The sequence below is a fragment of the Scyliorhinus torazame genome, chromosome 3, assembly GCF_047496885.1.
Source record: "Scyliorhinus torazame isolate Kashiwa2021f chromosome 3, sScyTor2.1, whole genome shotgun sequence".
NCBI classification, from domain to species: Eukaryota; Metazoa; Chordata; class Chondrichthyes; order Carcharhiniformes; family Scyliorhinidae; genus Scyliorhinus; species Scyliorhinus torazame.
Genome location: NC_092709.1, coordinates 37,820,654 through 37,845,368, shown reverse-complemented (window position 1 = coordinate 37,845,368; position 24,715 = coordinate 37,820,654).

The window sequence follows — 24,715 nt, the reverse complement described above, 5'->3', positions numbered from 1 at the left end:
TTAATGTGAAAGGGGACTCTGTTTGGTCCTCAATATCTTACCCCAATCAGGGTCACAGATGGAGAGGGCAATGAGCACATCAGGTGCAGACTTTAGCCAATTCCTTCGTGCTGTTTTCATTGTGAAAACTGAAAAACCAACTTTGCACATGTAGGTTGTCCTGAAGGCAAATAGCAACAAAATGCTTGCTTTACTCAGCACTGGATCCTCCTGGGAGGTGGCATTCCAGAATGCTGACAGCATCATGGGCTCTTGATGTGTTTTTAATGTTGTATCACAGTTCAGGTACAGCAGTGCAATATTTTCATTTTGAGTCAGCTGTGAGTTAATAACGAACTCGAGTCTCAACCTCAAAACGAATTTCACCCACCACTTCTTTTTCGAAATATAAAACTTCTCTTCTCATTTTCCAGTACTACTCTGCAGATAACACATGTGGGATTTGCATCCTTATTTGCATTGGCACAATTGCCGAAACCATACTTGAAGAAATCATCTTTCTACTGCTTTGTTCCCAAGTTAACTTTCTCCTTTGCAGGCTGTAAGCGAGAGGACCTGGAGCTCTGTACAGAGTGAACATTAGCACTGCTCTGACTGGCCCTGAACTCTCCTGCGCAACTCTCTCAGTTGTGAGATCCTGGCCTGCAGGTACATTGCCTATTTGTGTCTCTGACATTCTGTTACTTGTAACAAAACGATTCATCTTCACAGTCCTCTTGCCTTATTTGCCAGCAGCTAAAAAATGGAAGAAACTCTCCTCCATGATTTGGTGGCAAAACATGTACATTGAGGGCTCTCAACATCAAGTGTATGTACAGGGCATGTGACTTGCTCACTGCTGCTGCTTCAGGCTGGAAGACTGCACACAACCTAATTTCTCCTCATTTAAAAGGCATCAGCAGCCGCCATTCTCAATAAAAATGCCAGTGGCAGCCATTGGGCGCTTCTCCCATGATCAGGGCCACTGAAGGAATGCTGCCACTGATCACTCCATGACCCTCCTGACAACTGCCCACCACTCACACACGGGTCATGATCTACATTTTGAAAAACTCTGAGCTAGGGATCTGGACTACATACATTTTGACCTGGACCAGGCCCACAGAATGAGAGGGCTATCGACTTTGGCAGGTAGCTGGTCTGCTATAGGTGATGGAGGTGATCGACTGCACTCATGTCACTCTCATTGCTCTGTGCTACCAGGGAGTCCAGATTCATCGAAGGGAAGGCATTCCGCTCCTTCAATGTCCAGCTGGTGTGCAACCACCAGATACACCTTATGCATGCGTGTGCGTGTTTTCCAGGGAGCATGAATGACAGCTATATCATCAATCAGTCGCAGATCCCTGGAATCTTCGAGGGGCACCCCAGGCTGCAGAGATTGCTTCCTGGGGATCAGGGATATCGCCCCAGATCATGGCTGATGACACCAGTATGGAGCCCACAGACCACTGCAGAGACCAGGTATAGTGTGGCGCACAGTGTACCACAAGTTATCATCGAGTGGTGCATCGGCCCAGTTAAGATGCAGATCCACAGCCTTGACAGGTCCAATGGTGCCCCACAATACAGCCCTCAGAGAGCCTCCCGCATTATTGTGGTCCGCTGTACCCTCCACAGCTTCACTCTGCAGCACGGGATGAGCAGCCTGAGGAAGAACTCGAGGAGCGGCACAAGTCCTCGGATGAGGAGGACGTGCAGCAGGGCATTGAGGAAGAGTCCACTGAGGATCCAGAGGATTGAGGCCAGGCGGAGGCAAGGGTGCACATGGGCAGGAGGGCTAGAGGTGCCCTCACCACCTCCCACTTCACGGAGGATGACTAGCTCTCTGTCTGATAGAGTCACTCCCCCAGGACATTGTGACCCCTCTGCAACCAGGGGATGAAGATGGTCAAAATACCAAGTGCTGGGGCAGTGTAGACCTTCAGTGCCTGTTCCCCGGTCGATGCACGAGGGTGACGCCAACTCGCAGTGAGGAATGTCTGAGATGCTCCTTAACTACAGCTCAAGTCTGACACCTATCTGTCTGCTGCCAGCACGCTAACTCCCCAGCTCATGTCTGAGTGAGGTTTGGTGCCAAATTCCAATGTCCCTTTGCTCTCAAGGGGAATTAGGGTCGAGGGTCCAGGGTTCACTGAATCATGCCTGAGTTCTATCACTGTGCATGAAACACTTGCAGTGACAAAGTCTAACCGTCTGGCGATAATGGAGGGTCAGTGAGAATAATCGTATCCCGATGCGGAGAAGCACTATGCCACTGGGAGGAGGGTTAGAAATTCACCAGCATGTGCAACTCCACGCTAATGGATGATGCGGGTGATAACTGTGACCCTGCTTAGTTGCTCCCCCTCTGATATTTCCTCCGAGGTTGTGTCGAGGATGTGCAGTGCAACACTGCTGGTAGACTGGCCATGATGTTCGGGTGATGTTCCTGTAAGGCAAGGAAGATGGTATTAGTACATGGCCTAATCAAGGATTTGTGTACCGAATCCACTTGAGTTTGCTCAGCTGGATGAAGGTGCAGTGGCTCCTCACATTTCTCTCCTAGACCCACCTCGCTCTCAGCACAAGCCCATTGCTGCTCCTCCCCGTGAACTCCTCAGGACTCTCTCCTCGAAAGGAGTCAGGATCCTCACCTCGGGCATCCCACTGCCCGTCTTTGCTCGCTCGCGACTCTCTTGGGCAAGCTTCTCCGGCAGAAACATAAATGGGGATGATCTGAGCTGGCCACCAAAGGGACAATGAGAAGTTAATATATTATTGATAACAGATATCGTTTCTCTTCCCACATCATCAGGAGACGGAAAGAAACCATTGTGGTCAATGCGTAGAGTCCTTACGTTTTTAATTCAGAAGATAAATGTTTGATCCAGTTGCATTTCGCAAGCGTCAGACCACAGATGAATCAGATCCTAGCCCATATCTACTGAAACCAAAACAATACCTCCCAACAACCGATCATAATAATCTATGAACATTTAAAACGGTCTTAAACTGGAATCAATTTCCCTTTAATTCGTAAGCTACCAAAAGGAGCTTCACATGAATTTCCTTTATTAAAAGATTCTCTTGTAATCACATGTCATTATTCTGGAGATATTTTAAACACATCCCATTTCCTATGCGGATGAGAGCAGGCACATTTGACAGTACATCAATTATTGTCACCACACAATGTACAAAAACACATCTGCCCCCGGCAGCATTTTATATCATTTTAGCTCATGCATTATTATTAATTTGGTCTTTTTCACCATTCTGAGCCTCACAGTATTCCTCTTCAGTGCAACGAGACAAGCTATTTATTAACATGGGCTCTCAAAGATGGGTTACTAAGAGTTGATGGGTAAATGAAGACATTAAATCATTGAACTGACATCTCTTAGGTTTCTCCTTCCAGCTTCCAAGTTTTGGTGCATTTATGAGCAGAATGGAAAAAGATTAAATGGAATACATCATCGTGACCAGCAATGGTTCAGTCCCGGTTTTTTTTTGAACAATTCAGAAGCTTTTAAGCTCTTCAAGTTTAGGATGTAGGGCAGTAAACTCCAAGTATGCCCTTGCAGCCTGTCATTTTGTACATTCTTCTTCAGAACGCTTGCACCTTGGGCCTGTCCGCGAGGCAACAAAGCCTTATCGTTCTCTGTTAAAAATGCATGTAGCTCTCCACCTTATGGGCACATCATGCGCGAGGAGATCACAGCAAACAGGCACACACAACACTAGGTGCAGAACACAGAGGTATTCACTTTCTAAGATCTCCTAATCTAGCAGTGATTAAGCTTGACAGCTGTAACGTTGGCAGCTACAGAGAAAGAATAATAGAGCAGTTACAATAAATCCTGGGACGAACATCCACAACACTTACACGTAACAGCTTGTGATCTGGAAGGGGCAGGGGAACAGCTGACAAATTTGTATTGTGTCAGTAAATTTATGCAGCGATTTTGGAAATACATACTCTTAAGAACTTAAATTGCGCTAATAATACATTTCTGAGAATCCGCCCTGTTTGTCAAAATTAACATTGCACATTTCAAAGGAAAAGCTCACTGTTTGAATGAGTGGATCTTTTCATCATGCAATGAAAGTCAGATAAGTCAGTCTAATTCCTGCGGATCACTGTCACTCACAGTTCCGAGATGCATAATTAGAGAAAATGAGGAACTGCCGACAGCTACACATGATAAGCACAGGAATAAATTAAAGCTTCTTTCGCACAAATGTGCTCCCGCTAGGTCTTAGTTATTACTCAAGCTGCTGAGGCATCTTTGAAAAGGCTTTGTTTCCATGGGCAGAATCTTTGTTGTTGCTTAATCTGAAACGCAGTCACATTTTTTCCATTCTTCCAAATCACACCAGATAACGTCACACCAACAAAACCTCCGTTTTTGCTGCTGCTTTCCCTCAGCAGAATCTTCTGAAATTTAGGAGGTCCAAGCAGCTGAATCTTATTAATTCTTGAGATAAAAGTGTTGGTTGCAAGGCCCAGTATTTATTGCCCATCCTCAGCTGTCTTTGCTAAGATGGCGGTGTGCCATTTTCTTGAAACACTGCAGTCTGCGTCAGCTTGGAACTCAGTTGGTAGAACTCTGAATCACAAAATTCTAGGTCCAAATCCCGCTCCAGGACTTGAGCACACAAAACAAAATCAAGGTTGACACTCCAGTGCACTACTGAGGGAGTACAGCACTGTCAGACATGCTGCATTTTGGATGAGCGGAGGTGTTATCCCCTGGTGTCCTGGTTAATGTTTATACCCGTATCAACATCACAAAAAGTAAGTCATTTTTATCACATTGCAGTTTGCAGAGGGTTTTGCTGAATGTATACTTGTTAAGTAATGGGTTAAGAGTTAAGTAATGCATTAAGAGACATTGCAATTAGTTGTCTCATTTATGTTAAGTATCCAATGATTGACACTGATATGTAAAGGGGCTTCAGGTGGCCCTTGTGTCAGGTGGTGTGTTGTTGGAGTTTTGTGCAGAGGCTGGGGAAGTGAAATAAATGGTGTTTGGTGAAAAGGAACAGGATTTCTGACTCTTCATACAACGGTAACTAAAACGTATAACAATGGTAGCAGAGGATGGTTGCTGTGCAAATGTGAAGGAAGGTTTGAAAGATACAACTTTTCCTGATCAAACCAAGGAGTGAGTGAGAAATTTTAAAAAAAGTTACATGGCTGAACCCAGGATAAAGATGGCTGGATATGAGTATCCCCCCTTATTTTCTGAAAGGGAATCGTACGACCAATGGAGAAGTGCAGTAGTTATGTGGACTAAGGTAACTGCTTTGGGAAAGAGAAAACAAGGTATGGCATTGGCTCTTTCTCTACCTTATGGCAGTAAAATCCAAAACAAAGTGCTTTCTGAGCTGGAATTGGAAGAGTTAGACTCAGAAGAAGGTCTGGAGACTTTATTACATTATATGGATAAGATTTATAAGAAAGATGACTTGTTAAGTGCGTATGAAGCATGGTCGGATTTTGATAAGTTCCGGAAAATAGAGGAATTCTCCATGGAAGACTATATAATGGAATTTGGCAGGCTATATAAAAGGCTGCAGAAACTAAACCTGGAATTTCCACAGTATGTGTTGGCATTTAAATTACTTGACTGTGCTAGAGTGAGCAACATGGATAGGCTCCTGGTTTTGACAGGAGTACAGCTTACTGATTAGGATACCTTATTCGAACAGATGACAAAAGCTTTACAAAAGTTTCTGGGGAAACATTTGATTCCGATGGCTCTGATGACCCAAATAGGTCAGCCTGCTATAAAGCAGAATATAGAAGATACACTACTAACAGGATGGTGAAATTGTACGGCTACGAACAGGGCCCAAGACTATAGAAGGAGATCGAGACAAGGAAATTATGAAGACAGAAACCCAGTTAGAACTTACAATAGGAAGATGAACCCCAGAAATGCACGGGGCATGATAAATCGATGTTTTCGATGTGACTCTCAATACCATTATGTCTTCAACTGTCCAAAACATTATGATAGAGTGTTTGAAGCGACACATGACACGGAAGAGTCAGAAGAGGAAAAAGATAGTGTTCAGAGAGAAGATGTTGTCCTATTAACAAGCAGTTTTACGCCGGTAATGAGGGTGTTGGTTGCAGAATCCTTCAATTGTGCTGTATTGGACAATGGCTCCACATCTACTGTGTGTGGAATTGACTGGTTAAAATGTTACCTGGACTCCTTGAATGCTGAAAGTCGTAACAAAGTTAAGGAATTTGAAAGTTCCACAAGTTTCAGGTTTGGGGATGATAATACTCTGAAGTCGCTGAAAAGAGTGGTGATCCCTTGCAATATTGCCAGAGTGAATAATTTCATTAGCACAGATGTTGTATCAAGTGAGATACCTTTGCTTCTGAGCAGACCGTTGATGAAGAAAGCACACATGAAACTGGATATGGAACAGGATAAGGCAACAGTTTTTGGAAAGACGGTGGACTTACAATTTACACAGTCGGGACACTATTGTATTCCATTACTGACAAATAATATTTCAAGTAGAGTGGTTAAGGATGTGTTAATGACAGTTGGAAATGGAACTTTCGCTGATAAAACGCTTGTTGTATTAAAACTTCTTAGGCAATTTGCGCATCCATCTCCTCGGAGGCTGAACATTTTATTAAAGAATGCAGGGGTAAGGGATGAAGACTATGCTAAACTGATAGAACAGGTTCGTGACCGCTGTGAAGTTTGTAGGAAATACAGAAGGACACCAGCATGACCGATAGTAACCCTACCTTTGGCCAGGGATTTTAACAACATTGTGGCTGTGGACCTTAAGATCTGGGATAAGGCCATTTTTCCGAAAGGACAACTACCAAAAGTTGGGACAAAGGTGACATCCTTGCCTGAAGGGCCTAGTCAATGGAAGGATACAACTGTTATTAGAGCAGGGAAGGCCACTGGAAAGTATAAACATTGGTTGAATGTACAGCATTCAGGGGAGGGAGTTAAGACAATGGATTGGGAACACGTAGTTCAAAAATGGAGGTCACAGAAACACAGTGCCAGTTCAGATAGTACATCGGTTAGTGAACAGGTCCGCAGGAAAAGGTCGAGAATTTTGAAAGGACATCCCACAGCAGATAGGAAAGATCAAGCAGTAGCAGTATAGAACAAGTTACCAGGCGGGAGAGGGGACGTAGTTTATCAAGGTTTCGGAACATGAGTAAGACTATGTGAGATTTTGGTGGCTTCCAATAAATGATGTGAAAAGTTATCAAAGATGCTAAACAGCAAGAACTGCATAGTTGGAGTGAATTTGGGGTATACACAGAAGTACCGGAAAGGGGACAAAGAACTCTAACCCACAGATGGATTTGCACGGAAAAGGTACTTCTGGATGGACCTTATAAGGCAAAGGCCAGGCTTGTGGCAAGGGGATTTGAAGAAAGCTTAGAAGATCAGGATTTAAGGGTAGATTCACCTACAGCAGGAAAGGTTCATTTTAAAGATCTTCTTTTAGCCACAAAGGCATGGGAATGCAAATCTATAGATATGAAAGCTGCCTTCTTGCAGGGGCATCAGCTCCAGAGAGACATTTTTCTCCGTCCTCCTAAAGAAGCAGCTAACACAGAAGGGGTATTCTGGAAGTTGAACAAATGTGTATGTGGTTTAAATGTTGCATCTGGAGTCTGGTATTTTTCGGTAAGGTCAGTTTTGTTAAAGTTAGGCTGTTACCAGTTGAAAGTAGATCCGGTAATGTTTTACTGGCACTATAAAGGGAACCTTTCTGGCAACTTTATGATGCATGTCAAATAATTTTTGTGGGGTGGGACTAGTGATTTTGAAGCTTTTGTAATCTCTGGTTTGAGGAAAGAATTCGGGGTCAGAAGTCAGGCTTCTGGTGCATTTAAATATATTGGACTGGAAATCGGACAGACTAAGTTCGGGGCAACTTTACGTCAGCAATCTTATTTGGAAAGCATCAGCCCAATAGCAATTAGCCGTGGCTGGGTTTTTACAAAAAGATGCAAGGTTTCAAAGATGGAAAAAGAGCAACTGCAAAGATTAATTGGGCAACTGAATTGGTTAGGTAGACAGACTAGACCGGACGTGAGTTTTGATGTCTTAGAGTTGAGTACAAAAATGAATGATCCCAAAGTGGAAGACATAATAAGAGCAAATAAAGCATTTGGCCAAACTAAAAAAAAATGCAGGAGTGTGTTTTGAGGTTCCAGGTTTTAGGTGACCTTAGGCACTTGAAATTCATAGTTTATAGTGATGCGTCCTATGCAAATCAAGCACAGTAGGTTTTATAATTTTCCTTTGGGGAACAATGGTAAATGTTGTCCTCTTGTGTGGGAAACAAAGAAAATAAGGACAGTGGAAATTGCAGGGGTGCTGGTCATAATCTTTCAGTCTTCTCTAGACACGAGGGAGGTAGGTGCCAGAGGACTGGAGAATTACAAGCACTGTGCTCTTGTTAAAAACATTTTATCAGGAGTTACAGTCCAGTCAGTTTAACATCAGTGCTGGGCAAGCTTCTGGAAATAATTTTCAGGATATAATTAGTAGTCACATGGGAAAATGTGGGTTGATTTGGCATGAATTTCTAAAGGGGAAAATATGTCTATCTGATTTGTGGGAGTTTATTGAGGAGGGAGCAGATCAGGCCGATTAGAGTAATGCTGTTGATGTGGTGTACATAGGCTTTCAAAAGGCATTTGAAGATATCTGAAGAAATAGTGGAGGCGTTAGTTATGATCTTTCAAAAGTCACTGGAGTCAGGGAAAGTCCCAAAGGATTGGAAAATCGCTGTTGTAACCCCCCTGTTCAAGAAGGGAACAAGGAAAAAGATGGAAAATTATAGGCCAATTAGCCTAACCTCGGTTGTTGGCAAGATTCTAGAATCCATTGTTAAGGATGGGATTCCTAAATTCTTGGAAGTGCAGGGTCGGATTAGGACAAGTCAGCATGGATTTAGTAAGGGGAGGTCGTGCCTGACAAACCTGTTAGAGTTCTTTGAAGAGATAACAAATAGGTTAGACCAAGGAGAGCCAATGGATGTTATCTACCTTGACTTCCAAAAGGCCTTTGATAAGGTGCCTCACGGGAGACTGCTGAGTAAAGTAAGGGCCCATGGTATTCGAGGCAAGGTACTAACATGGATTGACGATTGGCTGTCAGGCAGAAGGCAGAAAGTTGGGATAAAAGGTTCTTTTTCGGAATGGCAACCGGTGACGAGTGGAGTCCCGCAATGTTCAGTGTTGGGGCCACAGCTGTTCTCTTTATATATTAACGATCTAGATGACGGGACTGGGGGCATTCTGGCTAAATTTGCCGATGATACAAAGATAGGTGGAGGGTCAGGTAGTATGGAGGAGGTGGGGAGGCTGCAGAAAGATTTAGACAGTTTAGGAGAGTGGTCCAAGAAACGGCTGATGAAATTCAACGTGGGCAAGTGCGAGGTCTTGCACTTTGGAAAAAAGAATAGAGGCATGGACTATTTTCTAAACGGTGACAAAATTCATAATGCTGAAGTGCAAAGGGACTTGGGAGTCCTAGTCCAGGATTCTCGAAAGGTAAACTTGTAGGTTGAGTCCGTAATTAAGAAAGCAAATGCAATGTTGTCATTTATCTCAAGAGGCTTGGAATATAAAAGCAGGGATGCACTTCTGAAGCTTTATAAAGCGTTAGTTAGGCCCTGTTTAGAATACTGTGAGCAATTTTGGGCCCCACGCCTCAGGAAGGACATACTGGCACTGGAGTGGGTCCAGCGGAGATTCACACGGATGATCCCAGGAATGGTAGGCCTAACATACGATGAACGTCTGAGAATCCTGGGGTTATATTCATTGGAGTTTAGGAGGTTGAGGGGAGATCTAATAGAAACATACAAGATAATGAATGGCTTAGATAGGGTGGACGTAGGGAAGTTGTTTCCATTAGCAGGGGAGACTGCGACCCGGGGGCACAGCCTTAGAATAAAAGGGAGTCACTTTAGAACAGAGATGAGGAGAAATTTCTTCAGCCAGAGAGTGGTGGGTCTGTGGAATTCATTGCCACAGAGGGTGGTGGAGGCCAGGACGTTGAGTGTCTTTAAGACAGAAGTTGATAAATTCTTGATTACTCGCGGAATTAAGGGCTATGAAGAGAGGGCGGGTAAATGGAGTTGAAATCAGCCATGATTGAATGGTGGAGTGGACTCGATGGGCCGAATGGCCTTGCTTCTGCTCCTATGTCTTATGGCCTTATGCAGTGCCACACAACAGACTTGTGAGAAAATTGTTGTTCCTGGAATAAAAGGATGCAACATGGATACAAAATTGGATGAATGATAGGAAGCAGAGAGTAATAGTCGAGAGATATTTTTAAGCTGGAGAAAGTTTGTCGTGGAATTCCCCCGGAGTCAGTATTGTGATCCTTGCTTTTCCTGATATGTATCGATGATCTAGGTCTTGGTGTACAGAGGATAATTTTAAAATTTGCAGATGATACAAAAGTTGGAAATGTTATAAACTGTGAAGAGGACAGTGTATAACTTCAAGAAAATATGGACAAGTTGATGGAGTAGGCAGATAGGTGGCAGATGAAGTTCAGTGTGGAGAAGGATGAGACAATGTATTTTGGTGGGAAGTACATGGAGAGTTAACATAAAATAAGGGGTAATTTTTTTAAGGGGTGCAGGAGCAGAGGGAACTGGGTGCATATGCGCATAGATCATTGACGATGGCAGGACTGGTGGAGAGAGCAGCAGTAAAGAAAGCAAATAGTATTGTGGGTTTTATCAATAGTGGCATAGAGTACAGGAGCAAGGATATGATGTTGAACTTACACAAGACTCTAGTTAGACCTCAGATGTAATATTGTGCACAGTTCTGGGCACCACACTATAAGAAAAATCTGAATGCATTGGAGAGAGTGCAGAAGAGGTTTACAAGAATGGTTGCAGGGATGAGAAACTTCAGTTATGAGGATGGATTGGAGAGGTTGGGACTGCTCTCCACGGTGACAAGAAGGCTAAGAGGAAGATAAAGATTTTAAAAATCATGAGGAGATTAGATAGGGAGCAACTGTTCCCTCTCGTAAAAGGATCAAAACAAGAGGACACAGATTTAAAGTGATTTGCAAAAGAAGCAAATACGATTTGAGAAAAAAACGTTTTCACATAATGAGTGATTCGGATCTGGAATGCCCTGCTGGAAGTGTTGGAGGCCATACAAGTGCGCAGTAGATGATTATTTGTGCAGAGATATAGGGAAAAGGCAGGGGTCTGGCACTAAATTATAATTGCTTATTGGAGAGCCAGTCATGATGGGCCAAATGTGCCTGTTCTGCGCTATAACAATTTGGTGATTCTGTGAAACTCAGAACAGTGAATGGGATTCAGAAGATTTGCGACTGACTCCCAAAGATTGAAGTAGCAAAGGTTAAAAAGTGTACATCATGGGAATTTGCCAGTATTGAAAGATCTGTATGTCAGTGCTTGGAGTACAGCAAATAAAACTGATGAGCAAAGGGCAGAGATTAACACATGGCATCACAATACCATTGCTACATTGCAAACTTGGTTTAAAGATGGGCAACAATGGCAGCTCAATATCCCTGGATATGGAGTTTACAGGCAGGATGGAGCGGAGGATAAAAAAGATTGGGGTTTAGCATTAATGGTTACGAAATCAATGCCAGATGTGAGGAGGTATAAAACGCTAAACGAATCATCTCAAGAGGTCATATGGATTGAGCACAAAAATAAAAAAGGGGCTGCCACATTTCTTGGAGTGTACTAGAGACCCCAAAATAATGAAACAGAGATATAAGAGCAACTATATAGACACATTTCAGAATGTTGAAAGAGAAATAGTAGTGGGGGAATGCAACTCCCCTGATATCAACTGGGATATGAACAGAGTGAAAGACACAGCGGGCACACAATTTGTGAACTGCATTCAAGAGGATTATTTTTAACCAGCACGTGACAATCCCAACGAGAGGGGGAGCACAATTGTAGATTTTGTCGTTGGAAACAAAGCAGGGCTAATGGATGAAGTGGCAGTGGGAGACCCTTTTTTTTTAAAATCACTTACGGCATGTGTGGCTGGCTAGGCCAGCATTTATTGCCCATCCTTAATTAAAAGGTGGTGGGCAGGTACCTTCTTAAACCAATGCAGTCCCTTACAGAGGGTGGCGTGTGTTTGGAGTTTGCTGCCTGGCTTAGTGGTTGAGGCAGAAACGCTCAACTCGTTTAAAAGGTACCTGGGTCTGCAACCTGTCACACCAGGTGGCGGACGGTGGGGAGTTCTTGTGGGGGGGGGGGGGGGGGGGGGGGATTTCTGTCCCAAGGGTCCTTTATCCTGGGGAAGGCACTCCACCAACCACTTAAGTGCCTTCCGCTAAAGAAGAGATCTCACGGGACACTTCAGCTTTTCAGGCAACAGGCGAGACGTCGTTCCCCACCCCCCCCCCCCTCCCCCCCCATCGCGGCATGGATTAAATTCCGATGTGTATTCCCTTGCGGTGTTCTCAGGCTTCAGTACCACATAAAATGCAGTTATTCAAAACATTTTGCATTATCTGGCACAAGTAATACGTGGAGATTTGAAACGGTCGAAAACCTATGGGTGACTCCATGATTCATCCAGCAAAACATTTCGCATTGTGGGTTGTTCGTGTGACACAATATAACGCCTTTGAAATCTAGAAACAAGAAACTGGATCTGTCTGAGAAAATGTCTTGTCCTTTTTATTTTACCTGCAGTCAGAGAGGCCCATGAGATTCCCATGGTCGAGACCGTGGATTATACAAACCCTACAGCTCTGCACACAAGCTGAATGCCTTCATCTACAAACCACACAGCCAGAAGTACAAATAAATGGTCAAGGTCCTGAGAACATTAGGCGGGAATCGCCGACCCCCTGCCGGGTCGGAGAATCCCGGGGGGGGGGGGGGGGGGGCGCAAATCCCGCCCCGCAACTCCGACGCTGGCTGCCGGATTCGGGCGGGGCCGGGATCATGCCACGCCGTTCGGGGGCCGTCGGCAGCGGCCGCCCCCCGGTAATTCTCCGGCCCCCGATTGGCCAAGCGGCCGTTGGTTTCTGGCCAGTCCCAGCAGTGTGAATTCGACATGGTCCTGCCGTGGGACCTGGATGGTAGGCTGTCTGGTGCGGTCCTCGCGGGCGTGCGGGGGGATCCGGCCCCCGGGGGAGGGTCCCCACGGTGGCCTGGCCCACGATCGGGGCCCACCGATCTGCGGGCGGACTTGTGCCGTGGGGGCACCCCTTCCTTCCATGCCATGGCCGGCGCGGAGAAGACACCCCCCTGCGCATGCGGCAGAATATGCCGGCCAGTCTGCGCATGCGCTAAACCACGCCGGCAGTTCTGCACATGCACTAACTTGCGCAGTCCCTTTGGCGCTGGTTGGCATGGCGCCAACCCCTTCCGTCCTAGCCCCCGGAAGTGCAGATAATTCTGCAACATCCAGTTGGCCCGACGTGCGAGTGGTTTGCGCCGTTCTTGGCGCCGGGCCAATTCGCTGATTGTGGTGAATCCCGTCCGTAAAAAAAAAATGTTTTCAGAATATTTTCTTAGAAGGCGACATTGCTATTTTGTTTTAAACTCTCTATAGCAAGTGTATTTTCTTTGCAAATTAATTTGAGAACTTTCTTTTAAATGGAGCATGTAGCAAGAAGATACTGCTCATTTGAGGCTAACCTATAATTTTAAAGACTGCCACTGTCAAATATAGTAAGAACAACACCAGGTTAAAGTCCAACATGTTTGTTTTGCATCACTAGCTTTCGGAGCACTGCTCCTTCCTCACATGAATGAAGAGGTGGGTTCCAGAAACATATATATAGACAAAGTCAAAGATGCAATACAATACTTTGAATGCGAGTCTTTGCAGGTAATTAAGTCTACAGGTCCAGACGGAGCAACTGGAGAGAGGGATAATCACAGGTTGAAGAGGTGTGAATTGTCTCAAGCCAGGACAGTTGGTAGGATTTCGCAAGCCCAGGCCAGATGGTGGGGGGTGAATGTAATGCGACATGCATCCAAGATCCCGGTTGAGGCCGTATTCATGTGTGTGGAACTTGGCTATAGGTTTCTGCTCGACGATTCTGCGTTGTCACGCTTCCTGAAGGCTGCCTTGGAGAACGCTTACCCGAAGGTCAGAGGCTGAATGTCCTTGACTGCTGAAGTGTTCCCCGACTGGAAGGGAACATTCCTGCCTGGCGATTGTCACGCGATGTCCGTTCATCTGTTGTCGCAGCCAATGGTCTCGCCAATGTACCACGCCTAGGGACATCCTTTCCTGCAGCGTATGTACCACGTACCTGGTGGGCGGTGTTCTCACGTGTAATGGTGGTATCCATGTCGATGATCTGGCACGTCTTGCAGAGATTGCCATGGCAGGGTTGTGTGGTGTCATGGTCGCTGTTCTGAAGGCTGGCTAGTCTGCTGTAAACAATGGTTTGTTTCAGGTTGCGCGGTTGTTTGAAGGCAAGTAGTGGGGGCGTGGGGATGACCTTGGCAAGATGTTCGTCTTCATCAATGACGTGTTGAAGGCTGTGAAGAAAATGTTGGAGTTTCTCCGCTCCATGGAAGTATTGGACGACGAAGGGTACTCTGTCGGTTGTGTCCCATGTTTGTCTTCTGAGGAGGTCAGTGCAGTTTTTTGCTGTGGCGCGTTGGAACTGTCGCTCGATGAGTCGAGCGTCATATCCCGTTTGTACGAGGGCATCTTTTGGTGTCTGTAGATGTCTGTTACGCTGACCAGATCCTGTGTATACGGAGGGCTTGTCCATAGTGGACGGCTTCTGTTATGTGTTTCGGGTGGAAGCTGGAGAAGTGGAGCATTGTGAGGTTATCCTTGGATTTGCGGTAAAGTGAGGTGCTGAGGTGACCGTCCTTGATGGAGATGAGTGTGTCCAAGAATGCAACTGATTCTGGAGAGTAGTCCATGGTGAGTCTGATGGTGGGATGGAACGTATTGATGTCATCGTGTCGTCGTTTCAGTGATTCTTCACCATGGGTCCAAAGGAAAAAAATGTCATCTATGTATCTGGTGTCGGTTGCAGGTCCTTTGCGGTGAGCAGGTCTTGTTCAAACTTGTGCATGAAGATGTTGGCATATTGAGATGCTGCAGCCTCTTTGCATCCTCCAGCACACACTGCCACCCAGCTTTGTGTTGTCTGAAAATTTGGAGATATTGCATGCAATTCCTTTGTCCAAATCATTAATGTATATTGAAGTGGATAGAGAACTGGTTGGCAGACAGGAAGTAAAGAGTGGGAATTAATGTATGTTGTGAACAGCTGGGGTTCCAGCACTGAACCCTGTGGTACCCCACTAGTCACTGCCTGCCACTCTAAAAAGGACCCATTTATTCCCACTCTCTGCTTCCTGTCTGCCAACCAGTTCTCTACCGTGCAGCATGGTAGCACAAGTGGCTAGCACTGTGACTTCACAGCGCCAGGGTCCCAGGTTCGATTCCCTGCTGGGTCACTGTCTGTGCGGAGTCTGCATGTTCTCCCTGTATCTACGTGGATTTCCTCCTGGTGCTCCATTTCCTCCCACAGTCCAAAAACGTGCAGTTTAGGTGGATTGGCCATGATAAATTGCCCTTAGTGACCAAAAAGGGTAGGTGCAGTTATTGGGTTACGGGAATAAGGTGGAAGTGAGGGCTTAAGTGGGTATGGTGCAGACTCGATGGGCCGAATGGCCTCCTTCTGCACTCTATGTTCTATGTCCTCTGTTCTATGTAATATATTACCCCTAATACCTTGAGCTTTAATTTTGCTCACTAATCTCTTGTGTGGGACCTTTTGAAAGTCCAGATACACAACATCCACTGGTTTACCCTTGTCCACTCTACTGGTCAGATCCTTAAAAAAGTCCAAAATATTTGTCAAGCACGATTTCCCTTTAGTGAATCCATGCTGACTTGGACCGATCCTGTCCCCGCTTTCCAAATGCTCAGTTATTGCATCCTTAATAATTGAGTCCAGCCCTTTTATCCCACAAATCAAATAAATTCTCTTCATAACTTAACTTTCGTACCTAGCTTTATAGAATTAGTAAACTTGGATTGTACAGAGTTAAGGCTTAAGAACCGATCTAGCAGCACTCCACAAAGTTACAACATTGCAACCAAAAATGTCCTGTTTACTCTTATGCTTTCTGTCCATTAACTAATCCAAGCTAACACATTACCCCCAATCATCTGAGCCCAAAATTGTGTGACACCTAATTGAATACTTCTGAAAATTCAAGTACATCACATCCACCAGTTTCCCCTTATTCATTCTTCATCGTTACACCCGATAAAGCTCAAATACATTTGTCAAATACAATTTCCCTTTCATGGAAAAATCGTAACAGAAACATGCTGACTCTTCATAATTATATTTTTTCGTAGCTTTAGAATACTCAATTATTGTTTTCCAATTAAGGGGCAATTTAGCGTGGCCAATCCACCTACCCTGCACATCTTTGGGCTGTGGGGGTGAAACCCACGCAGACACAGGAGAATGTGCAAACTCCATGCAGACAGTGACCCGGAGCCGGGATTGAACCCGGGTCCTCGGTGCCGTGAGGTAGCAGTGCTAACCCACTGTGCCACCGTGCTATTCCTCTTCATAATTGTAAATACCCTGCTCTTAAAAATAGATTCCAGCATTTTCTCTCCCAGGAACTCAATCATTCCTTGTTTTCTGTCTGCATCCTTTCTTGAATATTAGTTAATGTCCATTGCAGGAGGAATGTTCTCGAATCTAGGAAATTCTAGAAGATAAAAAACAATTTGCCCTCTATCTCTGTAGTTACCTCTTTTAATACCTGAGGATTTGGCCATTAGATTGAGGCGATGTGTCAGCTTTGCCAAATTCGAACATACTGATTCATCAGCGATCTGTAGCAGTGCTCTGCAGCTAGTTATATTAAAGCTGTATTCCAGTCTCTTCAGTTGGACTGGGCTTTGTTTAAAGCAAGGGTTGGGATCTTGCATCCCACATCTCACAGGGCTGTCCAATATGATAATAACTACCGATAAACAATTGTTAGATCAGCTTCCTTTGGATCAAATGCCACCATCAATTAATTAACTCAACTGATACTGTAAGTGATATTAACAATAAAAATATTGACATTGACATTAATTCACCCTGCCGCTCCAGTCGATTTCAACAAACAGTCATTATTCTTCACATGTAGACTAGGTGGTAGGGAAAATCATGGAGGAATTTCATTCACTTCGTCTTTTTCAGAATTCAAACAATGCTTTGAATGGTCTTTGATTTATCATCTTGACAGTGGAAGAATATGACACCTCGTTATTTGAACTGTTTATCTGAATTCCAGAGGAACTCAGCGATAGGCACCAGAGGAGAGGAAGGCTTGTTTCCACAATAGCTATTTTAAACTCAGCCACATGAATTATTTACATTTTTTTTGTTGGAAATACACACTTCATTATTCTGCTCATCAGATTGCCTCAGTTGTCACCGACCTGGTCATCAATCCATTACCGATTTCAAAACATTAACTTAATCAACCTATGTCTTTGAAAATATGTGAGCTCCCTTCTACTCCCCAAGTACTTCCAAGCATACCGATCTCGGTCGAGCATGCAGTCTTGCTGCTTATGTAGCTTTGTTTCCTCATGTTCATTCACATGGACATTTTGGTCAAGGCCTGCCCTGAGACCATCACTCTATCTCCCCTTTCATCTGTACGTCTCTGTTTCTCAACCACCACAACTCCTGTCACCATGCCACCCTTCTTTTCTCTGCCTTTGGTTAATTAATGTTCACAAGTCCCAATTCTTCCATATTCATCGCATTTCCCATCCTTACGTCACTGATTCCTGCTAAACATGCCTATTTCTTCCCTCATTGCTCTTGACATCTACCATAATGGCCACTAAGGTACTCATCGCTGTTTCCCATCAGTCCAATTGCCTCTTTCTATTCTCTTCCCACCCTAATGAATTATTCTTGTGTCTGAGGATACGATGTAGACCATTTAGAACAGAGATAAGGGGAAATTTCTTCACCATTCCTCCTCCCCCCCCCCCCCCCCCCACCCCCCCCCCCCCCCCCCCCCCCGGCCCGCCCGCGCACACACATCACTACATCAACATACCTGTTGTACACATCATGCTATGGCTATACCACAACATTCTGGCTCTGTGCCACATCAGCCAGTGACTGTGCCATCTTCCTCTAGGACTGGGCTACCTCCCTCTGTGTCTGTGCCATGCTGGTCAGCGCCTGGGCAATGCTGCTGACGCTCTCCAGCCATGGCTTGTTGTGACTGGACCATGCTCAGGATCACCGCTGCAATGTCCTGGACCTTGGCCACTGCCTGCACAGATTTCCCCAGGTCTTGGACATGTTGACCCATGGCCAAAATCATCACACCCAAGGTCTCCACCATGGACTCCACACATGTGGTGTTGGCCTGGGTGGCACGCATGGTCGTCATCACCTCCTGCACGCGGTTGGACTCCGCCAACTGCACCCGCAGGTGCTGGATACACGCCGACAATAACTTCATGCAGTCCCTGGCTCTGCGACTGCATCTCTACCATTGATGGGCCATCCATGGATGGCAGCTAGTCCCTGGGGTCAGCCTGCCCTCCGACTGTCTGGCCCCTCGGGAGTTCCTACCTCTACTTGCTTTACCGGAGCATGTATGTGGTGCGCACCAGATGGTGCCACAGCAGCCTCTCCACTGAGGTGTGTGTCTCTGGAGACAGCTGTGATGAGAAGTCAGTGCCATCTCCGGACTTGAGCTCCGGGGTGTCCCAGGATGTGGCTCGATGGCACCCGCCCGTGACAGTTTTTCCTCGTCGATGTTCGACACCTGGGGTACTGGCTGTGGCTGGGGTCAGTGGTGGGACACAGCAGAAGGGTCCGCTCAATTACCAACAGCTCATGCAAGACACCAGACAAGATGCATGATTGCGTCATAGGCTGTAGGGAGGGGGGGGGGGGGGGGGAAGTGGGGTGCTGATGGTGGTAGTGGTGGAGCAGGGGTGTAAGGGTGGTTTGTGGGTGGTGGTGGGGATTACACACGTGCCATGGGAACCGCAACTCAGTGGGGTCTCACTTCCTCACCCAATGCCGATCTCCGCCCCGGCGACTGCCCTTCCTTCGGGCCCGCCGACCACGTCCAGTGCCCTCTGCTCAGCTGCATTGAGGGGCCGCAGGTCCTACAGTCTCCCTCCAGTCCTCTTCCGTTCCCAGCAGTTGTGAGCTGCCTTCTCCTGGGGGGGTGGGGAAACAGAAAACACACAGTGTTAGACAGTCCAATTCACGCAGCCCCCAGGGGTGGGTAGCTGATGGCTTCAGTGGCCATGGTACACAACCATGGTGGCCGATATCGGTGCCGGCATGTGGTGCAGGGTGGGGGTTCTGCCGCCCTCCAGTGGAGGGGTGAGGGTTACGGGTGTGTGGGACGGAGGGTGAGTGTTGGGGAACAGTGCTGCCTGCTCACCCTGGCCGCCCTGAGGAGGTCATCAAGTTTTGTCCTGCACTGCTTGCCGGTCCTCACGGTGTTGTTCATGGAGCTGACCACCTCTGCCACCTACACCCAGGCCCGGCGAACGGCGGCGGCGGCTGGCAGCCTCCTTCCCACCCCAGGGTACGTGGTCGGCTGTCTCTCCTCCACGGTGTCAAGCAGCGTCTCCTGTTCCGCGTTGGTGAATCTCAATGCCGCGCGTCTTGCTGCCATCTTGTTTGATGTGCAGAGTGTATGTGGGGAGTGATGTGTGTATATGCAGCTGCAACTTGTCAGCCTCCTGAGTGCCAATCATGGACCTGGCATCATTTCCCATTGGAATCGATTGTGTTCCACATGGCGCCAATGCTAGCCCTTTAATGGTCGTTGAAGTGGTCTAGGTGCGGCGCCATGTTTTGCTCTCGTGGAAGTCCACAAATCCTGCCCCGGCGTCGACACTTAGTCTCAGGAATGGAGAATCCGGCCAGTAGATGTATTAAACTTCTACATGACCAGATCATTTGAAACATGAGTAGTGACATATTCAACATCTCTCTTTGCGCCTTCCACTGATGCATCCAGGAGGTGATATTGGTCATTTATAAAAAGTATTTGTGTGAAGAGAGACTTCTCAAATCATGTTCTCTATAAACAGCTCAAGAGGGCATGTGGCTTTGCCAGGATAGCAGCATTCTGAAAGAGACAGAGAACCATCAGCTGCACACATGTGACTTTCCAGGCGCTCCACCACCTGTCACGAGGGAGAGGCATAAGAACATTGTGGACGACCCCTTGATCAAAATTCAGTTAGTGTGAGACTATACAAAATCCCTAATGCTGGTGAATGCCCACTATGGACACAGTAGTTAGCACTCTTGCTTCGATTCGATTCCCGGCTTGGGTCACTGTCTGTGCGGAGTCTGCAGGTTCTCCCTGTGTCTGCGTGGGTTTCCTCCGGGTCCTCTGGTTTCTTTCCACAAGTCCCGAAAGGCGTGCTTGTTAGGTGAATTGGACATTCTGAATTCTCCCTCTGTGTATCCGAACGGGTGCCGGAGTGTGGCGACTAGGGGATTGCAATGTTAATGTAAGCCTACTTGTGACAATAATAAAGATTATTATTATTATCATGGCCGCAGCCACATTTCCAATGTCCTGAGGCAATCTGCCATATGCATAGTCTGTGCACCTCTGAGAAGAACCAAAGAGTGGGGGGCCTGACAGGAACCCAGTCGCCATCAATTAACTGCCTGTTAAGCTCCTTGGCGAGTTTGTTAACTTGGTGAAGAAGAAAAGACTACTTTCAAATTGCAGGTTGCCAATCCTGAACAGTCCAGTGCGCTTTGGTCCGGTCAAAGCTAGCAATCATCAAGTAATCTTTATTGTGGAGAAACATTTTTGACAATATGAGTTATGGTCTCGGATTGGGTGCAGTACCTTATGCCAACCAACATTTGTCTGGATGGCCACTTCTCTGCAAGGTAAGGCGACTGGCCCTCGGATATCCTGCCCCCTTAATCCTGTAGGGCAACAGCATACTGTGTCAAGCCTGCCTTTACCTTTGGCAATCATGCTCAGCAGCTTACTCCTGCCACCTGGCAACACTCAGCACCCTAATGAGATGCCATCCCGCGTCAGAGTGTCCACATCGTCGTAAACGCCGTTGCATTTTACGGCGACGTGAACGGGCCGCTGCCAGGAGTAACTCTGGCCCCTACAGGGGGCCAGCACGGCGCTGGAGTGGTTTGCGCCGTTCCAGCTGCCGATCCCGGCATGAACTGTGCGCCACGGGATCCGCGCATGCCTCCTTCAACCCACTGGCCCCGACTCAACATGGCGCAGGAGTACAGAGGCCGGCGCGTAGGAAAAGAGGCTGGGGGACAGCGAGGCCAGCCCGCCGATCGGTGGGCCCCGATCGCGGGCCAGGCCGCATAGGAGACCACCCCCCCCCCCCGCCCCCGTGGGGTCAGAGCACCCCTCCCCCCCACCCCCCACCCCACAATTAGAATGGCAACTCCTTGAAATTGAAATTGCAGCATAAAATTAGAAGTTGAAGCAGCAGCATCAAAGATGTCTATCAAGGAGAAATTTAACCTTTTTATCCATTTATTAAAAACAAAACATAGGGAAGAACATACGAGGAATGGTCATTTTGGATCTAAGTGACTCTTGGTGTTTCAGCACACCAATGAGGAAAATCTGGCTCGGGCTTTCCATGTCTAAGGCAACCTTGACAGAATCCTTAAAGAAAGATAAACAGTGCTCCTCGCCTAACTCCACAGAAATACTGGGCTGCTGCTGGCCTTTCTTCAACTCGCATCTCGCATCACTCCAATCGGTATGGCAACAAATCTCCAGAACATTTCCAAGGCTGGCTCAGTGTATTACGAAGCCAATTTTTAGAAGGTTCCCAACCAGTGAACTGAATCCAGGATGTTCAGTTTGCTGGTATCAAGGGTATGTAACTCAAGGTCCAACCTGGGGCACACCTCAGGCTTCTTTCAACACATTGCTGATTTTGAACTGAAACCCTGCCTCTGTGGGCTTAGCACAACTTCCAGATGCCCTTCAAATATCATCACAGTTACACTATTTCTTACTGTACCGGTGAAGTATTACAATCCCAGACCAGACCCAACAGTGGCTAGGATACTGGACCGAAACCCCAATATTTTAGTTTATTTGAAAGTCTGTGCGGAAAGATTGATTCGCACCAGGAGTGAAATAGGGCTTCGTTATTTTTAAAACAAAACTTTATGACAACTACAATATTAAACTTTTTAACTTCACACCCAAAACGAACAGCTTACAATTTATACCTTAACACTACTATGCAAGTTCCCATTAAACAAAAAGAAAATAAACATACAGCTCTCAATCTATCTTACTGTGGGAGAATTGTGGACTCAGCATCAGGCAGATCAGAAGGCAGTTCCTCTCTCCAAGGTTTCTCCACCAACTCCCTCTCCAATGCTTTCAAAATGTCTCTCTGCATTCCTTGGCTCCGCCCAGCAATGACCTCATCTCCCGATGCTACTAAAAGTAGGGGCGCGGTTCAACAGAGAAAGAATTAGGGGCCAGCTGTGGGAGAGTTTAGCGGGGTGTTTGCTGCCACTTGTAGCATCAGGAACAACCCCGCTCTTGAACGAGACTCTATTATTTGTTTGAGCCTCGGCAGGGAAGCCACGCTGAGACTGCACTTCCCTTCATTTCCTGCACCGAAAAGCTCCACTTGTTAAGTGCAGGAAGAGATCGGGGCACCATTTTGATCTCTCAATCACCTAACCCGACCCTGGATCCCTCCCCCCGTCCCCAATGCCCCAACGTACCTGATGGGGTGTACTCGAGTGCCCCACACACCACCTCATATAGACAGGGAATTCCCTGGGCCCAATCCCCGGCGCAGGCGAAATGCCACCTTGGCACTATGAGACTGACACCCTGGCAGTACCCTTGCCAGGCTGGCAGTGTCACCTGGACACCCTTGCAATACCAGGGTCGCACCCAACTGGCACTGCCAGGGTGTCAGGCTGGCAGTGCCAATGTGCCTGGGTGGCATCTGACGTGCCAGGGTGCCACCCTGCCCAGAGGCCAACTGCCCGCGGAACTTCGATCATCTTGGGAACCCATGTGTCATTCTGATTGGTACCTGTTTGTGGAGACCAGTGCTAAATGGTGCTCCTCAGTGTGGCCGTTAGATCCCGTGTGCTGATCAGCACTGGAGAGGACATATTGAATTGCACACTTAAATATGCAAATTTAGGTCTTGCCCATTGTAGGCGGGATCCAGATTGCGACGTGTCGAGAGGTATACCGGCCATTAGATCACGCCCAAATTCTCTCTGCAGGCTGCAGAGCACTTTAACTCCCCAGGGACTTTGCCAGGCAAATCAATAGGCATTAGCCCAGACTAAAAAACGTATTGTGGTTGCTAAAACTACCCAGGCCCTGCGGACAAGAATTCTTTAAAAAAATAACCATTGCAATAAAATACATTCTAACCGCAGACGTTTAAGCCTTAAATTGCCCAATACATTTATAATCCAATTTTCATAAAATCTTCCAATCATCACAGATGTAACATGGTCCATAATACATTTACCAATGTTTTTATACTGTTCTTAGAATACCGCCTTTTGGCATCTTGCGCTGAGCCCCTGCTGTACTGTAAACATTCTTCTATGTATTTATTTTGTCAATGTTTAAGATAAACACCGAATATTTCCTTCATTTTATAATGTGTGCGTGTCGCATTCTTGATCTGGTACAATGCTGCTCTTTGTGCTTGGCTTCAGAAATCTTCAATACAACTTGCCACCTCGAAATGACTCCTTTGTGTATGGGCCATGTAGGATTTCTGATAACTCCCAACTCCTCTGATAATGGAGCAACAGACATTTACATTTAACTTAGCAAAATGCGGCATTCTAAAGGATGTCTAATTTAGCCTGTTTCAAGCATCACCCCCCGTGTCAAGTATTTCTGGGAATGACTATCAGTCGCTTAAACACATGTAAAATACTGCGGATGTTGAGAATCTGAAAGAAAAACAGAAAATGCTGGGAAAGCTCAGCCGGTCTAGCAGTATCTGTGGAGAGAGGAAAACAGAGCTAACGTTTCAAGTCTATGTGACTCTTCTTCAGAGTTAAAGCGGGGGAGAAATGTGATAGATTTTAGCAATAAATCAATTGGGACATTAGAGGGTGAATTGTTCAGCTCTACTCACCGGCGCGATCTTCCGGTCGGTCCAGCCGGAGACGACTTCCCGCAGGATTATCTCCAGTGGTGGGACAGGCGAGTCACGAAAAAATGTGGAGACAACAGTGAGGCTGGAACATCCGGCAGGCAGACAAGAGTGAGCCGATTCGGCATCATAAAACATGTAGGGGTGTGGGGGGACACCGAAAGATCCCACCCTCAGAGTGAAAGGGGAAATCAGGGATCATATCATCACATCCATCACATTTTTCCCTCTCTTTAGCATGGAAGAAGAGTGACACAGACTCGAAAGGTTAGTGCTGTTTCTCTCTCCACAGATGCTGCCAGACCCACTGAGTGTTTCTGGCAATTTCTGTTTTTATTATATTTTTAAATAAATTTAGAGTACCCAATTCATTTTTTCCAATTAAGGGGCAATTTAGCGTGGCCAATTCACCTAGCCTGCACATCTTTGGGTTGGGGGGGGCGAAACCCACGCAAACACAGGGAGAATGTGCAAACTCCACACGGACAGTGACCCAGACCGGGA